This window comes from Anabrus simplex, chromosome 1 (assembly GCF_040414725.1).
Source record: "Anabrus simplex isolate iqAnaSimp1 chromosome 1, ASM4041472v1, whole genome shotgun sequence".
NCBI classification, from domain to species: domain Eukaryota; kingdom Metazoa; phylum Arthropoda; class Insecta; order Orthoptera; family Tettigoniidae; genus Anabrus; species Anabrus simplex.
Window position 1 is genome coordinate 1,046,292,121 of NC_090265.1, and position 21,948 is coordinate 1,046,314,068.

General features: G+C 39.7%; 2 protein-coding genes across 8 annotated transcripts in view; both read right to left on the reverse strand.

The window, feature by feature from the left end:
• Positions 1-19,126, reverse strand: part of LOC137497007 (endothelial zinc finger protein induced by tumor necrosis factor alpha-like) — a 70,459-nt gene extending 51,333 nt beyond the window's left edge. Inside the window, exon 1 of the mRNA XM_068225351.1 lies at positions 18,928-19,126. The gene's annotated coding sequence lies outside the window, so the exon portion shown is untranslated. The remainder of the gene's footprint in view (positions 1-18,927) is intronic.
• LOC136857937 (zinc finger protein ZFP2) overlaps positions 1-21,948 on the reverse strand; it is a 585,780-nt gene that overhangs the window by 454,106 nt on the left and 109,726 nt on the right. The gene's annotated exons all lie outside the window — the stretch shown is intronic.

Genomic DNA, 21,948 nt, shown 5'->3' on the forward strand with positions numbered 1-21,948 from the left:
AGATGTAACGTCAAGAATGCAAACTGGGACCAGTACAGATCGGAAGTAGATAGTAATCTGAGATGGATTTCCCTGCAGGTAGAAAACTACAAGAGGTTTAAAAGCGCTGTCATCAGTGCAGCTAAGCGAAACATCCCCCGGGGATTCAGGAAGCAGTATATTCCATGCTGGAATGATACTATCCAAAAAATGTATGAAAGTTATCAGAAAACTGGTGATTCTGAAATGGGAAAAAGGATATTAGAAGAGTGACTAAAGGAAGAAAAGAGAAATGGAGAGGTATAACTTCTCAACTGAGCTTTACTCACTCCAGCAGAAAAGCATGGGCACTCCTTAGGAAACTTGGCGCTGCTTCTAACATACGTAAAGAAGTGTCAGGAATAACACCAAATAAAATGGCACTACATATCAAATCAAGAGATGACAAAATTCCAATAGACCCCACTACGAAGAAACACATTCAGAGAGAGATGAAGAAATAGGACAACAGCCTCCAAAATTATTTTACTCTTGCTAATTCATTCAGCCAAGAAGAAATTGAGAAAGCCATGAACATGCCAAAAATGAGGAAGGCTGCAGGTTCAGATGCTATTTTTCCTGAATTCAAAAGATATCTTAGGGAGCATGGGAAAATATGGTTCAAGAACTTCAGTGACGTATTAGAGACTGGAATCATTCCCCCAGAGTTCAAGATGGCTCACACCATGGTAATCCTCAAACCAGGAAGACCAGCAGATGATCCCTCAAACTACCGTCCTATTGCACTACTGAGTGTTTGCTACAAATTGTTGGAACGCCTCATTCTCAACCAAATTCAGGAAATAACATAACACCAACATACAGAGTGGTTTTCAGAATCAAACAAGGCTGCTGTGAACAAGTATTAGCATTAACATCATATATTGAGGCAGGATTTCAGAAGAAGCTAAAGACATCCGTCACTGTTTTTGACCTGACAGCAGCATATGATGCAGTTTGACTGGATGGACTACTATTAAAAATTGAAAAGCATACATGCTGCCGAAAACTTGCCCTTCTGAAGAACATGCTGACAAATCGGTACTTCAAGGTCACCATAGGGCAAAAGACAAGCAAGTCTTCTACAATAAAAAATTGACTACCTCAAGGACCTCTATTACCCCCACTACTTTTCAACTTGTACACCAGTGACATGCCTGACACCATCAGCAAGAAATTCTGCTATGACGACGACTTACCCATCGCTGTCCAAACTGTCACATTAGGGGGGGGAAGCATTCTCTCCAATGACTTGGAAACCTTCAATGCATACTACACGAAGTGGAAACTTTGCCCAAATCTGGCCAAGACAGAAGTATGCTCATTCCGTCTGTGTAAGCAAATAGCTCACCAAAAGCTCAATGTTGTGTTCTGCCAACAATGAGTTAAACATACTTTCAACCCCATATACACAAGTCAGAAACTTAAGTCACGAAACATCATGAAGAAACTAGCTGTAACTACATGGGGAGCTGATGCATCCTCACTACGCACTATTGCCCTCACCATGGTTTATCCAGTGGCTGAATATTGTGCATCTGAATGAATGTATGAGAACCATAACAGGCACGCTAAAATCCACCCTAATCCCGTGGCTACATACCATCAGCAACATACCCCGTCCGGAACTGAGACTATAGGAAGCCACTATACATGAGTGGAAAAAGTTACACCATCCTGATCACCCACAGAACCACCCAATCCATGAAGTCCTTACTGACCTACCCCTTCTCGTCTTATATCCAGGAACCCAATACGGCATGACATAAATGCCTTCAATATCCAGGAAAAATGGCATCAAAGCTGGAGCTCTACATATGTGATACACCAAGGCATCCATGACCCCACGACTGGACTCCCAGGATTTCACCTGAAGAGACAAATGGTCTAAAATAAACCATTTAAGAACAGGCCACATTAGATGTAATGCAATGTTACATAAGTAGGGACTTTGAGAACCCCCTCCCTGTGACAGAACATTATTGAGGGTGTCTTCTGAGGAAGTATGATAGACCAGCCCGAAATGTCATCAGTGCTACACCTCCCTTCTTAGAATAGCTACAGCAACTAGACATTGATTTGTAAATATGAATGCTACGAACATTCTTGTCCTTGTATATATTGTACATGTTCCTTTCCTTCTGTATACTTGCTATATGATAAATATTCAAAAGGCATATGACAGTGTCCCAAGGAATTTGGTATGGAAAACATTGACAGAGACACAGATTGGGAATGAAACAATGCAGATGGTAATAGCATTGTATCAAAATCGTGAAAACTGTGTTAACCGTAATGGGTCAAACTGAATGGTTCAGAACTGAGACAGGCTTAAGACAGGGAAGTGTATTGTCTCCCTTACTCTTCATTAACATCATGGATAGAATTCTACATAATGTCAAAGAGAAGCTGATGGGCGAACAAGTAAAGTCTATTCTCTTTGCTGATGACATTGTAGTTTGGGAAGATAATGAAGAGTGGTCAAATGGACTGTATCGCGATTGACCTCTCTAAAGCATTTGATAGGGTGGATCATGGGAGACTACTGGCAAAAATGAGTGCAATTGGACTAACAAAAGAGTGACTGAATGGGTTCCTATATTTCTAGAAAATAGATCTCAGAGAGTTAGAGTAGGTGAAGCTTTGTCTGATCCTGTAATAGTTGAGAGGGGAGTTCCTCAGGGCAGTAATATCGGACCTTTATGTTTTCTTATATATATAAATGATATGAGTAAAGGAGTGGAATCGGAGGTAAGGCTTTTTGCGGATGATGTTATTCTCTATAGAGTGATAAATAAGTTACAAGATTGTGAGCAACTGCAACGTGACCTTGAAAATGTTGTGAGATGGACGGCAGGCAATGGTATGTTGATAAACGGGGCTAAAAGTCAGGTTGTGAGTTTCACAAATAGGAAATGTCCTCTCAGTTTTAATTACTGTGTTGATGGGGTGAAAGTTCCTTTTGGGGATCATTGTAAGTATCTAGGTGTTAATATAAGGAAAGATCTTCACTGGGGTAATCACATAAATGGGATTGTAAATAAAGGGTACTGATCTCTGCAGGTTATGAGGGTGTTTAGGGGTTGTAGTAAGGATGTAAAGGAGAGTGCATATAAGTCTCTGGTAAGACCCCAACTAGAGTATAGTTCCAGTGTATGGGACCCTCACCAGGATTACCTGATTCAAGAACTGGAAAAAATCCAAAGAAAAGCAGCTCGATTTGTTCTGGGTGATTTCCGACAAAAGAGTAGCGTTACAAAAATGTTGCAAAGTTTGGGCTGGGAAGAATTGGGAGAAAGAAGACGAGCTGCTCGACTAAGTGGTATGTGGAAATTCTAAGTTCCCATGGAGGGAATTAGATTCTTTTCCACCAATAGAGCATATCAAAAAGATCAAAAATTAGATGGATGGCTTGTCTGGCGTTTGCTCTATTAACCAGCGTTTCGTCTTAGGTCTGACACTAGACTCCCACTCTGAAGAGTCTAGTGTCAGACCTAAGACGAAACGCTGGTTAATAGAGCAAACACCGGACAAGCCATCCATCTAATTTTTGATCTGATTTTTGATATGCTCTATTGGTGGAAAAGAATCTAATTCCCTCCATGGGAACTTAGAATTTCCATTTGGAATTGCTAGGCGGGCATTAATTCCATTGTGGAGTTTTATCTCCCGTATGCAGTTATCAGACTGTGCTTCATAAATAAGCTTCTGATAAGTTCACCTGCATACACCCCAGCGTCAGTGGGTAGGGTCTGACACATCCCACTCTGAAGAGTCTAGTGTCAGACCTAAGACGAAACGCTGGTTAATAGAGCAAACGCCGGACAAGCCATCCATCTAAGTGGTATGTTCCGAGCTGTCAGCGGAGAGATGGCGTGGAATGACATTAGTAGACGAATAAGTTTGAATGGCGTTTTTAAAAGTAGGAAAGATCACAATATGAAGATAAAGTTGGAATTCAAGAGGACAAACTGGGGCAAATATTCATTTATAGGAAGGGGAGTTAGGGATTGGAATAACTTACCAAGGGAGATGTTCAATAAATTTCCAATTTCTTTGAAATCATTTCTGAAAAAGCTAGGAAAACAACAGATAGGGAATCTGCCACCTGGGCGACTGCCGTAAATGCAGATCAGTATTGATTGATTGTACAGACACAAGTTGATTTATGGAATGAGGAGATACGAAATTTTGGAATGAAGATTAGTACTGCAGAAAGCATGACTTTGATCATGACGAGAGATAACAGAAAATCCATGGGAGTGATAAGAATAGGAAATAAACCTGTTGAAGTAGTGAACACTTTTAAATATTTGAGCAGCATGCCGTCATAAGATTGAAATTTAGATGGCAAAATTGATTTATGAATATAGAAGTCTGCAAGTTTCTACCCGTGAGTGAGAGACATTGTATGGAACAAAAATGTGCCAATGAAGTGCAAGAAGGTTTTATACTCACCCTATTATAAACCTATACTGACCTATGCTTCAGCAGCCTAGACGTTGACTAAGTGGAACAAAAGTAAGATACAAGGAGCTGAAATGAGGTTCTTGAGTAGCATATAGGGAAAAACAGGACGAGATAGAATACGAACTCAGGAAATAAGGAGAAGCGTCGGAGTGTGTTAACTTGATTGATATAGCAAAGCTAAAATGGTTTGGACACATTATGAGAATGCCAGGAGAGAGAATATCAAAGAGAACATGCATGGATACAGAGGCTGCAAAGAGGCCTAAGGGACGGCCTGGATGAAATAACAGAGCTCTGTTGTGGACTGTATTGCAAACAGAGGAGTCGATAGCAATAAAGTAATAGAAGAGGAGTGGGAGAATCATTGCTAGCTTCCCATCTCTCTGCAAATATAACAGTTCCTCTCCCACTCACCAATGTAAAAGGTGTTATGCAAGTTGCCACATTTCTATTTTTCAGTCATATGGTGTATATGAATAGGTGTGTGAATTCAGCATGTAAGCAACTCATTTAAGATCCTTTGCACCATTCACTGAGCTTACAGTTTTGTATTCTAACTGCACTAGTGTCCAAAAGTTAAGCAAAAATTACGAGTAAGCAGAGCAACAGGAAACAGACCACAAATCGCACGCCATATGCACCTACCAACCTTACGTGTTTGCTCTGTACAGGAAAGCAGTGTTCCCTGCTTTGACTACCGGCGTAACCGCAAGGTAAACACAGCCAGTGCCTGCGCCCCATATTCCCTCAGTCGTATTTGCCCTGTTATAGTATGTGGAGTGTAGCCTCGAGGTGAACGTGACAACATAATTGCACGCCGCCGCCATTTGGACCCCGTTTTGCAGGGTAGAATACTCGGCCGCCTGGAAGCCGGCCAGACACAGACCGAGGTCGCCGTATCCTTGAATGTGCCACAAAGTGTCATTTCCAGACTTTGGAGACGATTTCGAGACACAGGAGATGTTAGTCGTAGGCCACTAGCAGGTCAACTAAGGGTAACCACTCCACAGTAGGACCGATATCTGGCCTTAACCGCCCCACGAAATCCGAGTGCATCTGCAAGACAATTATCGGCGGAGCTTACAGCCATCTCAGGGGTTGCCATTTCCCTGCAAACTGTGTACCGGAGGCTCAGAACAGCAGGGCTGTTTGCCCGACGTCCAGCGGTGTGCGCCCCCCCTCACTCCAGCACAGGGATGGGCCCGTTTACTGTGGAGCCGTCAACATTAAAACTGGACCATGAATGAATGGAAGCATGTGTTCTTCGCAGATGAATCCCACTTCCGTTTGCAGAATGATTCCTGTCGCACATTAATCTGGAGAGAACCGGGTAGCCGATACAGCCACAGGAACATCGTGGAACGGAACCAGTATGGTGGTGGTGGTGGTGGTGGTGGCGTCATGGTGTAGAGCGGCATCATGTTAAATGGCCGTACGGACCTGCAAATCTTTATGGGTAGTGTGAGGAACACTTAACGCTCAGCGATACAGGGATGAGGTACTGACACCACATGTTCACCTCTTCACAGGTGCGGTTGGTCCAGACTTCCTCTTAATGGACGATAATGCCCGACCACACCGCGCTGCTCTGGTGGATGAATTTCTGGCTGGGGAAGACATTCATCCCACGGACTGGCCAGCGAGGTCTGCGGATCTGAATCCTATAGAGCATGCCTGGGATGCATTGGGTAGGCAAACTGCACCCCGTCATCCTCCACCAAGGACTCTCCAAGACCTTTCTGAGGAATGGGATCGACTGCCACAAGAGCTCTTGGACCATCTGATAGAGAGCATGCCACGTCGCTGCGAAGCATATGTGGCCGTTAGGGGTAACCATACACCCTATTAACAGCAGATTTTGTTGTGGAAGACATTGCCATGTTTTGTTAGTAGTTATCAAAGGTGTACCTTAGCTATCAGAACCTTTCTGACACTGTTTTTTTGGACAAGTTGTGTGACATATGGTGTGTGATTCAGCTTCCATTTGTTCAGCAATCCGTCTGACAATACTATCAGGCGGTATGGCCTCGTTTAGTGATTATGCTTAACTTTTGGACACAAGTGTATGACATTCAATGCAGATGTTGTTACCTTCTGCATTTGCATCATTCATGCACATTCAGAATTTGTCCCAAGATTTAAAAATCTGATAATGTACATAATATAAATATGAGAATTCATCAAAAACTTTTAGGGATTGGAATAACTTACCAAGGGAGATATTCAATAAATTTCCAATTTCTTTGCAATCGTTTAAGAAAAGGCTAGGAAAAAAAAACAGATAGGGAATCTGCCACCTGGACGACTGCCCTAATTGAAGATCAGTAGTGACTGATTGATTCGTAATGCTGGTAGTGATACGCTCTCGGATGTCAGTAGGCTCTTCTTATAGAAAGCTCCTTTTGCTTGAGCTATTCAAGATAGAACATCCTTCTCACTTCTTCCATCAAATGAGATGATGCTTCCCCAGTAGTTCAACTGATTTACTTGGGCAAATCCTTCTCCTTCCCAATTCCCACCTTATAAACATTTCATTATCTTGGTTTTTATTTTATTCATTTCTATCCTGCACATTTCTCTTAAAAGATCAATCATTTTATTTAACGAGGTCGTCAAAGGCCATATCTATATCAATGAAAGCAAGTATAGCTCATTCCACGTGAAGAAAACAGTATTGCTCTTATGGACCTACAAGGAGTGAACATACCCCCTCTGAGACACCCAAAATTCCTCGTGATTAAGGAATATATTACTGTACTTTGTAATGTATTATGAAAGACAGATAAAAAGGGTGAGGATTTTTGCCCTTGAGTTATTTTAATAACTACATAACATTTTATTTTTCATCAATATATTCGTAGGTAGGATGCACGATGGCAGCAAAAGCCATCGCTTCGTTCCCTAACTTCATTTTCCTTCTTCTGTGTTGCTCGTGTACAAGCATCGTATGAACTCTGTGAACCGCCAGCAACTCACTTCTGTAGTGACGTCATCTACAGTATTTATTTATTGCGTGTGTGTTTTTAGGCTTTAAATCAGTGCGTACTTGTCTTGTGTGGTAGTGAGAGTTCATTGTATATTGCATAATATTTAAGTGTGTTCTATTATTTTTGTACTGTACAGAAGCTGTTACTGAATATTTTGGTGTTGTGGTGTGCAGTGATGTCATGGCATAACTTGTACTGGTAAAAAAATTGCTGTGTGTTTTATTTGTGCTAGGTTTTGTTATTTAGCTGTTCTTTCTTAAGCGCATTTTAATTTTACCACTTTAATTCACGGCCACCTTTAATTTTTACTATTGTTTTTGTGACCGATACGATAGCACAATAGTACCCCATGGTGCCTGAGGAAATTTATTAAATGCAATTAAAAGCAGCCCTCACCCCTTGAGCCCATAAAAATGTTATTCTATTTTCTTCCCCTATTTGCCTTACACTCCAATGCTGAGGATTTTTTCCCCTCGTAGTTTACCTCCGATTCTTTACAAAGCAAAAATAGCCCCTGTAAACTCCCCGTCCCCTTTAGTTCATAGAAGTAACTTGCAGCTTAATTTCTTCCGCTTTTTATCCTGAACTTAAATGCTGAATTTCACAAATGTATGTGCTGCCATTTACCCATGATGGTGTTGAGCAGAGCCATTGCCATAAAAGCAATACTGTTTTCTTAACATGGAATGAACTATAGAATGTCTTTGTTCACTCTTAGGGCTCTTAACTGATTTCAGGCTCAGGACTGCTTCCCTATTTGTTTTTTCTAAACCTGAATTGGTCTTCTGAGAGATTTTTCTTTACTTTTCTCTACATGTGATGGTACACTATTCTTATAATTTTGGAGGCATGAGATGTCCGGCTTAAGGTTCAGTAATCCTCGTATTTCTATATAACATTTCTCTTATACAGTCTCCTCAAAAACTTTTGGAATTTCTCCACTAATGTAAGGGTGGTTTACCACCTGGACTGGAGATGTTTCTGCTGTGTCCCCCAGCACCTGTAGGATTTTGCCAGTAATTGAATCTACTACAGGAGATTTCCTTTGTTTTAGCTCAGTCAAAGTTCATCTTGTTGAATCTCGTTTTCTATTTCTAGTCAGCTATCATCTAGTTGTCATTCATACAGATGATCTATATAATCTTTCCATCTTTCAGCTACCCAATTCTCTTCTATTATTACATTTTCACTGTTGTCCTTTATTATACACGAGGGCTTTATCTTCCTTTGGAACTGCCCACGAACCACTGAGAAAGCACTTTCGGTATTACCCTTGGTTATATTCTCATAGCATTCTGTGTTCAGCTTCAATCCATTCTTTCCATTCTTTTGCTATTTTTGTTTCTTAGTTTCTTGTACTCTTTATGGTTTCTCCTTTGTTTGGCCATCTGGTATATGGTCAATAGTTTCAAAATATTTCATTTAATCCAAAATTTGTAACTTGTCCTTTTTACTTTCTCAAAACACTTGTCTGCTGCATGTTATTTGCTTCTTGATACCTTCCCATTTTTCTTCAGAGTTATTTCCATTCAGTCCGTCAAGATCAACTGTGTCATTAGTCTCTTTCTTACACTTCTTGATGGCTTGGCTGACCGTCTTAATTTTAAGTTCAATTTATTGTTCTTTTCGTTAAGTTTTAGGTTTTCATCAGCACACTGTCATGATCCGAGTTGACATCAATTACAGGTAGCTCTTACTTGAGTTTAATTTATTGTGGTAGCGTTCTCTGACCATTATACAGTATAATCTTATCTATATCTCTGGCCATTTACTGGCAGTGTCCATGTGTATCTCTTCCTTTTCAGCTGCTTGAAAAGAGCACTTGTAATTACAAGCCAGTGACTGCCACCAAACTCAATGAATCTGTCTCCTTGCTCATTTCTCATTTCTTGAGCGAAAATTCTCTCTCTTCGCCTACAACTGCATTCCTGTCCCCCATGATGATGAGATTTTCTTAGTTTGTGTCTTCTAGCAAAACTTCTAGTTTTCGTACACTTCTTCCACTTTGCGCACGCGCAGACGTGGGCATGTAAACTTTGATTGGTAAAGCATCTCTAGGTTCTGTCTTTAACATGATGAGCAATATTCTTCCACTGTATCACCAAACACCTGACACTCACTGTCGCAGTTGCTTAGTCAATATGATCCCAATGCCTCCAGTTCTGTTTGCAGAGCCAGAGTACTGAACTCTTGATTTTTTTTCCATTCCACAGATCTTCACTGACTGTCCATCTCATTTCATTTAATCCAATAACATCTATTTCTAGTCACTTCATTTTGTTCTTGACACTCTCCAGCTTACTATATTTCTTAAAGGACCTACATTCCATGCCCCTACTCTGCAGGGTTTATTCCTTCTTTTCTCCTGTATCCCCATCTGGAGATCCGATTAGAGGACTATTCCAAAATATTCTACATTACACCGACACAAAAATCTTATGGCAACAAAGGTATAGGAAATGGCTAGGCCTGGGAAGGAAATGGTCATGGCCATAATTTGGTACACTCCCAGCATTTGCCATGTGTGAAAATGGGAAACCACAGAAAACCACATTTAGGACTGCTGACAGTGGGATTTGAACCCACTATCTCTTGGGATATCACATGGATCTAAAATGTGGTGGTTTTCCCTGGCCTTCCACATCCTATGCTGTTTACCTAAGGCTGACGACACACGGAGCGCTTGTTGCCGAGTCGGCAGCCACGTCGGCCGCCGCCTGTGATTGATACACAGAGCGGTTTCTGCCGACTGTGACGAAACCACTGCCTGCTCGAACTGCATCTAAAATGACTGTATCGAGCAGGCAGTGGACAAAACACATTAGTGAGCGTGACGTTAGGTGAGGAAGCTAGCTAAAATTACCGAAAAATAAAGGATTGTTCTTATTCTTATTCCAAAAGTCTACTTACTCTATATGTCCTTTTACGTTTATATTATTGAATTTCAAAGATACTTCATGATATCTAATACAAGAATACCTACCAATGATGCAATCGCCGCGTAAATTCAGCCACGCCCGACTAGAGCGAAGCATCAAGTCGGCTGTGATTCAGCAGAATGTATTAAATCTATGGCGCTAGAGCGTGCACAAAGTCTTCAAAACGCTCGCTGCACCGCCAGCTACACGACAGGCCGAGTCGGCAAATCTGCCGCCTGTCGGCGAGCACCGCTCTGTCTGTTTCATCCCATCTGATACAATAGAAACATGCGCTGACTCGGCGAAAACCGCTCCGTGTGTCATCAAACTTATACTGTATCTGCTTTAAGGGAAGACTGCTTCTTCGAAGGTCAATACGGTGGCCTGACCCTCAACCTGTTCATCCACCCCACAAAGATATCGTTTGCTAGATACAGAACTAATATCTGCACCTACACCAGGACAGATACCTTTCAGTGCCATCAACCTGAGCACCAGGCTACCTCTTCCACCGCGTATGCTGTACCAAAATCCATCTTCTCCACCATAGTTGCCACCGAGGTCTTCACTCATTACCCCCAGCTTGGACTCGCCATACTTATAACACTGGCAAGAGGGTGTGGTGGCATAATCAAGCCGCTCAGAATTGGTCTACCTGTTGATTCGCACATCCACGTCTGGAGTATGTGAACTAGTCTACATAGCTATAGGTCCTCTATCCGCTACGTAGGAACGCATCCTCTAGAGGTTACAGGCTCCTCTGATCAAACACACGGACAAATTCTCTTGGTAGATCCCATTTACTGAATAAGACTGTATTCCTTGCCTATATTAAATTGATGTGCGTGTTGAACCTTTGTCCCGTTCTTTTTAAAGGGGCGGGTATGAAACGAGATGAATTTTTGTAGTGAGTTTTAACAACCGAATGCCCTTTCTAATATCAAGCTCGTCAGAGGAGTTAATAAAATTAAATAAATGACATTATATATGACAGAAGGAAAGAAGAGGGTAGAACCTGCTGCTAATAAACAGCATAAGCTACAAATAACAATTCTCATTCTTGTTCCGTATTGAAAATGACGTTATGCATAAATCTGTGGCTTGGTTCTAAAAGGACCAATGTCATTTTTTATCGAAATTGAGATATTAACTGATACAAACGCGTTTTATCCTGGCTTGCAACATGTTAAAAGGGTCAATGTCTCTGTTAAGTACTAAACGAACAGTTAACATTTAATTAAATAAGCCCTTGCCAATAATGTTAGATTTCCAATAAAGATTAGAGACCTGGCAATTTTTAAAGAACATGATAGAAAAACGAGTGTTTAATCAGGTGACTTCCACAAAGAAAGTATAAAGTTATTTAAAGTTGGCTGTTGAAAAAAATAGTTGGAAAATTATAAGCAAAACTTCAAATGCTCATAGCTCAAAAACAGGTTTTTTCACATTGGCCCTTTTAGAACCAAGCCACTGAAATATCTCCAGGATAATTTAATGAAACCTCCTGTTCAATACATACCAGTGGTATGCCCCTACACTGCAGGGTTTATTCCTTCTTTCCTCCTGTATCCCCCTCTGGAGATCCGATTACAGGGCTATTCCAAAATATTTAATTGTCTTACCTGTAAATTAATATATACTCACTGTACGATCTGTTCTCCAGTGGGTTCAGAAATCTTCTCTTCAGAATTTGCTTCTAAAAGCATAACTGACTGAAGTACATATAATGTCAACGTTTGCTATTTGTTTTACGTCGCACCGACACAGATATGTCTTATGGCGACGATGGGATGGGAAAGGCCTAGGAAGTGGAAGGAAGCGGCCGTGGCCTTAATTAAGGTACAGCCCCGGCATTTGCCTGGTGTGAAAATGGGAAACCACGGAAAACCACCCTCAGGGCTGCCGACAGTGGGGCTCGAACCCACGATCTCCCGATTACTGGATACTGACCGCACTTAAGCGACTGCAGCTATCGAGCTCGGTGTCAACGTTTGAATAATATTACGTAATATTTTATGCACCTATATTATGCTATACTAATGACGTCAGTACACTTCCGCTTAAAATCACTCACTAAAAATCCCATGTCATTTCTCTTTGCATCCTCATACCAGTGGTATGTATTAAACAGGTGGTTTACCGGGCGAGTTGGCCGTGCGCGTAAGGCGCGCGGCTGTGAGCTTGCATCCGGGAGATAGTAGGTTCGAATCCCACTATCGGCAGCCCTGAAAATGGTTTTCCTTGGTTTCCCATTTTCACACCAGGCAAATGCTGGGGCTGTACCTTAATTAAGGCCACGGCCGCTTCCTTCCAACTCCTAGACCTTTCCTATCCTATCATCGCCAGGTGGTTTCATTAAACTGTCCTGGAGATATTTATGCATAATTTCATTTTCAGTACGGAACAAGAATGAGAATTGTTACTTGTAACTTGATAGCCAACCAGGCAAAATACCGTTTAAATAGGTACTTCAATCTCAAGGTCAAAATATGCAAATTAACAAATGACATAGCTTTAAAAGAAAAGAAGAAAAAAATGGGATATATTGAACAGGTGGTTTCATTAAATTACACTGGAGATATTTATGCATAACACCAAGCTCTCGAAAAGCAACAAGGGCTTGAAGTCCCCATCCATTGGACGAATTAAGTTTGGGATTGAATTCTGGCTTTTGACACACTATCTAGTGATTAGAAATTGGGTATCACTACTTTCCCTACCCTGCCAGCGACATTCTGATAGGCTTTTTTTTTTTTTTTTTTTTTTTTTTTTTTTTTTTTTTTTTTTTTTTTTTTTTTTTTTTACACCAACTTGGCTAACCATAATGTCGGACTATATAGCTAGATGCCTTAATGACCGTGGCCACCAAGCAGGATACAGTATTAAACGGGTCATTTTTAATCATTTTTCTGTCAAGTCTAGACATGTTAGGGTATTTTATGGGCCATTAGCTGAAAATATTTAGGCCATGAAAATCCAGGGCCTAGTCAGACATCAAATTAACCAGCCTCCTTGACATGATTAATACCAGTATTATTCCTTATGTATGAAGACTAATGGGACACCCAGCATATTACTTAAGGGGGGACCTACACCTACTGTATAAGGATAAAAATTTGTCAATTTTCAATTTTTTTCCCTACATTTATTGATCTTTCCTCTTCAAATCACGACGACGATTTCTTTGATATGCACCATACTTTTGAGGTTATGACCAAAAACGTGCAAGACTGTCACCGACGTTTTCCTACACATTGGTAACTTTGTTGCTCGTTTACTGAAACTTTGGATTTTCAAATCCGTTTCCTTAGTAACTGCCAGAGTTTTCAAGATAATGAAGTGAAATTTAGTATACATGTGTATCTTATAGGGAAGAACAATATGACCTAGAACTGTGCTGTACATGTCACAGTTTCGGTTTTTTAAAAATTATTCTGTGAAAAACTTGCAAAAAGTTACACTTTAATATAAGTTTTTAAAAAATATTTTTTCTTTATAGATTCTAATGATTCTAGGTCAATCTCTAGCTACTGCCTTAGTAAATACAATGAAAAAAGAATTTTTGAAAAACAATGATATTTGTGTAAAATATTAGGGAAACGGTGGAACAGTGCACAATATGCAGCTGCCATTTTAAATGCCTAATTTCATGAAATGAATTTGCCATATGACTTATAAATACACGAACATACTGGCAAAGCACAGTGTGAATGGCAGACCAAATTACAATTCTTTAGTACTTTCTGTTGCTGAGGAATTAAAAAGTGAAATATACATTTTTGTTTGGGTTGTTATCGGTGTAGGTCCCCCCTTACGTGGAAACTTCAACAAATAACAAATCCAAGCACTCCAACTTATCAACTCAAAAATCATAACTTTCTTTTAACTTCTCCTCAATCTATAAACTATACTTATTTGGAATTTCACATTTAATTGTCTTACCTGTAAACTAAAACATACTCACTGTACGATCTGTTCTGCAGTGGATTCAAAAATCTTCTCTTCAGAATTTGCTTCTAAAAGCGTAACTGACTGAAGTACATATGATGTCAACGTTTGAATAATATTATGTAATATTTTATGCACCTGTATTATGGTATACTAATGACGTCACTACACTTCCACTTAAAAATTTCTTACTACAAATCCTATATCATTTCTCCTCACATCCTCAGCTGCAATATCTTATGGAATAAATTATATTTTTCATTTCACATGGAGACTACACTATTAACAAGAAAACTGGCTGCTGTGGTATGGACATGTTATGAGAAGGGAGCTTCGTTATAAAAAGAACAATCGTGAAGACATGGTGTTCCTCAACTATGTTGAAGACTATTGAAGAAGCTCGTAAATCAAATAATCTAAACCCTTACATTACTCTGGACAGAACATCCTTAAGAAATTAAATAACAGAATTATTAATAATGTTATACATCACAACTACTAATACTATTACTACTGTTGGTTGAAAAGCACAACATGCTGGAATTTTGTCCCACAAGAATTCACTTATATGCCAGTACATCTATCAATATGAAGTTGTTATATTTAAACACCTTCAAATATCACTGGACTGACCCAGGATCGAACCTATCGCCTGAGCTACTCAGCCTGGCGAGAAATAAAACAACGAGCTCCGACTCTGCATAGCAATGAACAGAGCAAAAATAGAGATGTGCAGACTATTAACACACTTTGCTAGCACCTAGGTTTACCTGTACCTTTCATTTCATAAGCTATATGTCATGTCATGGAGATCTAAACCTGAGTAACCTTGTTGAGGGAAAAATGATCTTATCAATTATCGAGTCCATCTTATCACCGCAGGAAACAGAGATGTGCAGACTATTAACACACTTGGCTAGCACCTAGGTTCATCTGTACCTTTCATTTCATAAGCTATATGTCATATCATGGAGCTCTAAAACCTGACTGACTTTGTTACGGGAAAAATGATCTTATCAGATCTCGAGTCCATCTTATCACCTTGTATCCAAATACAATATAAGGATGAATTTAAAAAAATTAGTGGTTGTGAGAAACTCATGTCCAGAATAAGGAAATGCCATTTTTCAAAAATTTCCATCAAAATCTATATATATATATATATATATATATATAAAATAAGAGTTTTGTCTGTATATTGCTCAGAGTTTAAAAAGAATGGTATTTCTGTATCGGTCATGTCCACAGTAACAAGAAAATGCACTTTTTACGTTTCCGTAATTTCTGTTTGTCTGTCTGTATGTACACGCATCACAAGAAAACGGCTGAAGATAATGAAAATCGGTATGTGAAGTCGGGGGATGAACCACTACAATCTAGGCTATAAATAATTTTATTCACGCTGAGTGATATGGCAGTTTAGGGAAAGGCATAAAATGTAATTCTCAAATATTTATATTATTGGTGTTCCTATCGATAAATACTACATGACTAAAGTTATATAGAATTAAATTTCTGATCATTTACGTCTAATAAATTTTTACTGTACCGGCTATGATAACACAGATATTGATGATGATGATGCTTGTTGTTTAAAGGGGCCTAACATCGAGGTCATCGGCCCCTAATGGTACGAAATGAAATAACAAAAAATTCAAATTCGTCCACTGACTAAAATAAAATAAAAAATGTCATGAAGAATGAATGGATGGACATGAACCCTACAAAAATAACAAAAACAAACAAACAAACAAACAAACAAACAAACAAACAAAAACAGTGGATCAGACTCAAAAAGAAGGTAGGTAATTAGAGTATTCTACATGTGTGTCCCACACCCGCAGGGGGTAACACAGATATTCATGAATTAGTATTTGTGTTGCAAAGTCCATACCAATGCCGAGCCACAAGAAAATAGGTAAACAGAATTTAAAGAGATCAGTATATAGAGCCGAGGAATAAGAAACTACAGTCTAAGCTATAAACAATTTGATTCACCCGGGATGATATGGTAGTTTAGGGGAAGGCGCCTAAATTAGGATTTTTAAAAACCTCTGTTATTGGTCCTATCGAAAAGTAGTACATAACAAAAGTACAGAGAATGCAAATTCCTATCATTTACGTTTTGTTTAGTTTTACTGTACCGACTATGATAAGTGTGATATTTCAGAGTCGGAAGGAAACTAAATGTGAAGGCCAACAATATCGAAAGTGCATAACACTGATCAACAATAACATTGCATTGACCATTGTCTGTTGTGATGTTCTGTCCCTTATTCTGCCACTCAACTCCTATAGATGGGAATACTGCTACACAGCAGCATAGTACTGTTCCTTACAAGAGAGAAAATGTGTGGTTTTTCATTTGATCGAGTATTTCATATGATAGCATTGCTTTTAATCGCACGATTCCTACTGACGTCATTGTAATGACCTATGTTGATTTCAGTTGGGAAAACCACTAGGATAGTCTTTCTGAGGATGTAAAAAGGCAGGTGTAGAGCGAGTGTCCGCCATTATAATGAAAACTCCCCAAACTGATTGTGACTGATGGTAGGCAAGCGGGCCTGCCATTACAATGAAAATCCCCTGACCCAGTCTTCATATGAGAAAAGACGTTTGGTGACTTCCCTGTCGTGTTTTTAGGGTAACGTTAAGAGCTGTGCAATTTAATACAATCTTACTCCAACATGTACACAACCTAACCTAGACTTCTGTATACAATGTAGATTCCGTAGCGAAGCACGGGTACATCAGCTAGTTGTCTGTATATATATATATATATATATATATATATGTACTGTATGTGCATCATGAGAAAGCAGTCGGACAGAATTTAGTGAAGACCGGGATGTAACATCAAGGAAAAAGGCACAACAATCAAGGCTATAAATGATTTCACTCACACTGGATGAAATTAGTTGAGGGCAAATAGTAAATTCTGGTCTTCCATGTCTCGCATACCTTTATAGTAGTAGAACAGGTTGGGGAATCCCTTGTAACAAAGAAAGAAGGAATTGTAAATTCCAATATTCCATATCTCGCACATATGTATCATTTTAGAAAAGGTTACAGGTTCCAATGCCTGAATGTATTGCCTCTTCCAAAATGGGCAGTGAGCGGATCTCTGCACAACACGCAACCTAAGGTAGTTGCCTTAAGCAGGAAACCCATTATGAACGCCCAGCAAAGTACGGTACGGCCCTAAAGCTTTTGTAGGAAAGCAATGGAGAATAATCCATTATGAGTGTCTGACACAGTTCGACACAGCCCCGCATAGAACAGAAATGACAATCCTTCCCCAACAATTAAAACTGGTCGGTCACTTCAGCTCAATCGGCAAAAGACTGTAAAACCCGACAACGTTCAGTGAAGTTGTTTTGATTCTGGCAAGTATTGTGCAAAATCTTGCATCATGCACTGATGAGATATTTTGGAACTGACGGAGTAGCCTTTACTATATATGTGCATGCATAAGAAAAAGGACCACTTCTCGGTCAACAGTTCACGAAATAATTGTAAAAAACCACTCAAGAGAGAAAAATGTCAAATTTTTTTTGGATACCTATGTATTGCTTAGACTGTCATTTATTCACTGCGTGAATTTAAAAGCCCTCTGACAATAATCACTGCTAAAACATGAGGTTTACTTAATACTAAGAAAAGGGACAACACTTTTCGCATAGTAAGCAAGGCTCCACACGCTCGCGCTCATAGCTGCGCGAGCATAAGATAAGATGGCTCAGATGTCTTATGATAAACAAACCCTAGCTGGGCACTTTTAATAAAGGTGATAGGTTTCATAAACATGGATGCAGTCTTTCAGTGTATTTCATACTGTGGAGAAGTGTGCGATGAATGCGTTAGTATGAAACCAGCCAATGACAGCAGCTACTGAGAGAAAAAATTATGACAGGAAAGAAACACATTTATCACTTCAGACGGCAGTCATTCTTTCAATTTGTATTCGCTTGTGGCTCTAAGAGGCTAAAAAAAATTAAAGAAACAATATAAAAAAGGGGTGCAGCCTAAAAATTTACCAAAACTATTTAAAGACTTCTCAGATAAAATCTATTCCTTTCGATGATCGTAAACATGCGATCTATTTTATGAATAATTTCAGTGAACAAAATGCACTTGTCATGCCAGGCCGGATCCCTACAAAAGGAAGAAATGATCTCATGCTTCTCTCAACCAGCATGTCTAAGGAGTATGTTCATACATTATACTCTGACAGTTTTAAATCATTAGAGAGAATTCCTGTATCACTCTCGTCCTGGTATCGCATCTGGTGTACATTTTGCAGTAACATAGTAGCTCAGAAACCCATGACTGATCGTTGTATGATTTGTAGAAGCAATTAAACTGTAATAGGGAAATTGTCGATTATGGATGAGGAGGAAAAAATAAATCTGATGGAGAAGGTTACATCCAAGCAGAGCGGATTGCTTATAAAAACAACACAGACAATTGTAGACAAGGGATTAGACAACTGGAAACTCCATTGTCTTTTGGGCCACATAGCTGTAACACATACAAAGGCACAATGCATTCTAGTTTTGATTTTGCCGATCAGGGGAACTTACCATACGATCCACAAGTTGGACCCTTTTTCTTTCTTACAGGCTACAAAGTGTCTCTCTTTGGTGTAGCGTGTAAACCACTTAACAAATTTGGTTTGCGCATTATTCCAGAAACTTGTATTGCAGGTAAAGGAGTAAATACTGTCTTATCTGTTGTGCATCACTTCTTGGAAAATTTTTCAGTAGTTGAGGACCGTTTAGAATTCCATGCTGATAACTGTATTGGGTAAAATAAAAACATCTTAATGAGATACCTCATGGGCAGAATAATTACAGGAAAGAAGTGAAAAATTTCATTTTTACCAGTGGGACACACAAAATTTCAACCTGATTTGTATTTTGGTTGTTTCAAGAGAGCATTCCAGAAAAATGAAAGAAGTTATTGAGGATGTAATTAATGTCGCCCATAAACGTTTTCAGGATTCTAGCTCTATTATTCCGGTCGCAGTTGGCACAGAATCCAGAAATGTAAGAATTCCTACTTATGACTGGCAAAACAAGTTCTGTGCTGGAAACATTCCACAAATAACCCAGATACATTACTTTGTGTATATGAGAGAGCCCCCTGGTGTGGTGTTGACAAAGAAATCCATAGTTTCTGATGAAGTACCCTACACCATCTTTCCAGAAGATCCACCGCCTGGCTTCAGTGACCTTCCGCAAGTCATCAAACCTCACGGAATTAGCATCGATAGACATATGTATCTCCATGAAGAAAAAATAGTCCCTTCGTATCAGAAGATAAGAAAGATATACTATGTCCTGCTGTAGCATATTTCCCTGCTCCAACAACACCGCCACCAACCACCAAGTGAAAATCTTACTGAGCCGGCTTCTGTTTCTCCTCCTCTGCCAATAATTACACCATTATCATCTTCTTCAAGTGTAACACCTAAAATATACAAGTAAGGCTCAGAAGAGAAAACTACAAACTCTGAGAAAATTCTCCTAAAAAAAAAGAGGTCTTGACCCCACCTGCAGGTACTGTGGAGAGGCAGGATAACGGGACCAGACGGTGAAAGGGCATATAATATGACCAAAAAATAATATGCCCAAAAATGCAGGCTTCAGCATGAATAACTGATATTCCTGTCTTATGCAGGCTGTGATTAACGATCATTAAGGTATGCGATGATTTTTGTAAAGTGCAGTAGTGTTGCCATTAGTTGTCTTCAGTGACCTTCTGCAAGTCATAAAACCTCAGAGACTTAGAATCGATAAGACAGATCTCCACAAAAAAATCAGACCGTAAATAATATCTGCTGGTAATTTTCGTTAAAAAATTCTATGTCAGAATACCGGTGAACATGAAAATGTAAATGCTAGCGTAACTTCCAAATAGTTTAGAAGTTACTTGAGTCACAAAGTAACCAAATTTTTAAACAGCTCTACTGAAAAGTTATGAAATCTTATGTTGTAACATTACATGCTAATTTAAGGCGTTAATTTCTTTTGGAGGCATTCAATTCAATTACATGATATTAGTTACATATTATGGAACAAGACAGTACCTTTATCTCAATACCCCACTTGTGGTCCCTTTCACACAGCACACGCACACGCAAACGCAAACGCACGCGCGCGCGCGCGCGCGCGCGCGATACATCTGATACAGGATACAAATCATAGGATATAAACTTCATGGTTTTGACCTGTATTGAATTGAGATCACAATAATATTAAATTAATGTAGTATGGTCCACCTTTCTCAATACTATATTATGCAATATGATTGAATTACATTACTATACTAGGGATGGTATAAATTCGCAATTCACTGCGGTGTCCATGAAGTTAACCTCTCATTGCAGCATGAGGTGCGTCTGCATGATGTATTATTTAATTTAATTTCCGGGTTGAACCGTGTTGTACTTGTACACATATCACGTATAGTTTGCCGACGTTTCGAATACATTGCAGTATTCTTTGTCAAGGCGACTGAAATACCCCTACTCGATCCGAGGTAATCAGTCTCCCAGGCAGAAATTACACTACTAGAGTAGCCTTGATCTTGGCCTTTTATATCCTAGCCTTTCTGGCTGACGTAAGCCCTGGCTGTCTCACGAGGCTTCTGGAAAGTATATGTCACAGCCAGGTAGTGCAGGCTTGCCCGCGCTGTTATGTAATGGGGTTACGGCCCGTGTGTTTATGTTGTGGTCTGTATGTCTTAAACTATGAATGATCGGCATCCAAGAATTACTGATTTTGTATCCTTCTTCTAAATTTATGTTGTTCGGATGTTTCTTGATTTCGATAGCCTCGCGGATTTTCCTTTCCAGATTCCAAGGGATAGCTGCTAGGATCTTGGTCTTGTCAAATGATATTCCGTGCCTAGTTTCGTAGGAATGCTTGGTTACTGCTGAAATATCTGTGTTTTGGTTCTTGGGGTGACGGATATGTTCTTTTAGGCGGGTGGAGATCAGACGTTTTGTCTCACCTACATAACAAGCTCCGCAGCTACATTCGTATTGACGAGTCCTTAAAAATCAGAAGAGAACAAAGAAAAGGCCGCCGCAGGAGAAAACAACGGGAAAGAAGAACTGACCCGCCAGAAAATAGCGATACTGCCATACATTAAAAACACTACAGACAGGATCGGCAAGATACTGGACAAATACAACATAAAAACTATCTATAAACCTCACCGTAAGCTAGCCCGTTATCTACCACCAGTAAAAGACACAATAGAATTACAGGCCCCTGGAGTGTATCACATTGAATGTAGCTGCAGAGCTTGTTATGTAGGTGAGACAAAACGTCTGATCTCCACCCGCCTAAAAGAACATATCCGTCATACCAAGAACCAAAACACATATTTCAGCAGTAGCCAAGCATTCCTACGAAACTAGGCACGGAATATCATTTGACAAGACCAAGATCCTAGCAGCTATCCCTTGGAATCTGGAAAGGAAAATCTGCGAGGCTATCGAAATCAAGAGACATCCGAACAACATAAATTTAGAAGAAGGATACAAAATCAATAATTCTTGGATGCCGATCAGTAGCCAGACCACAACATAAACA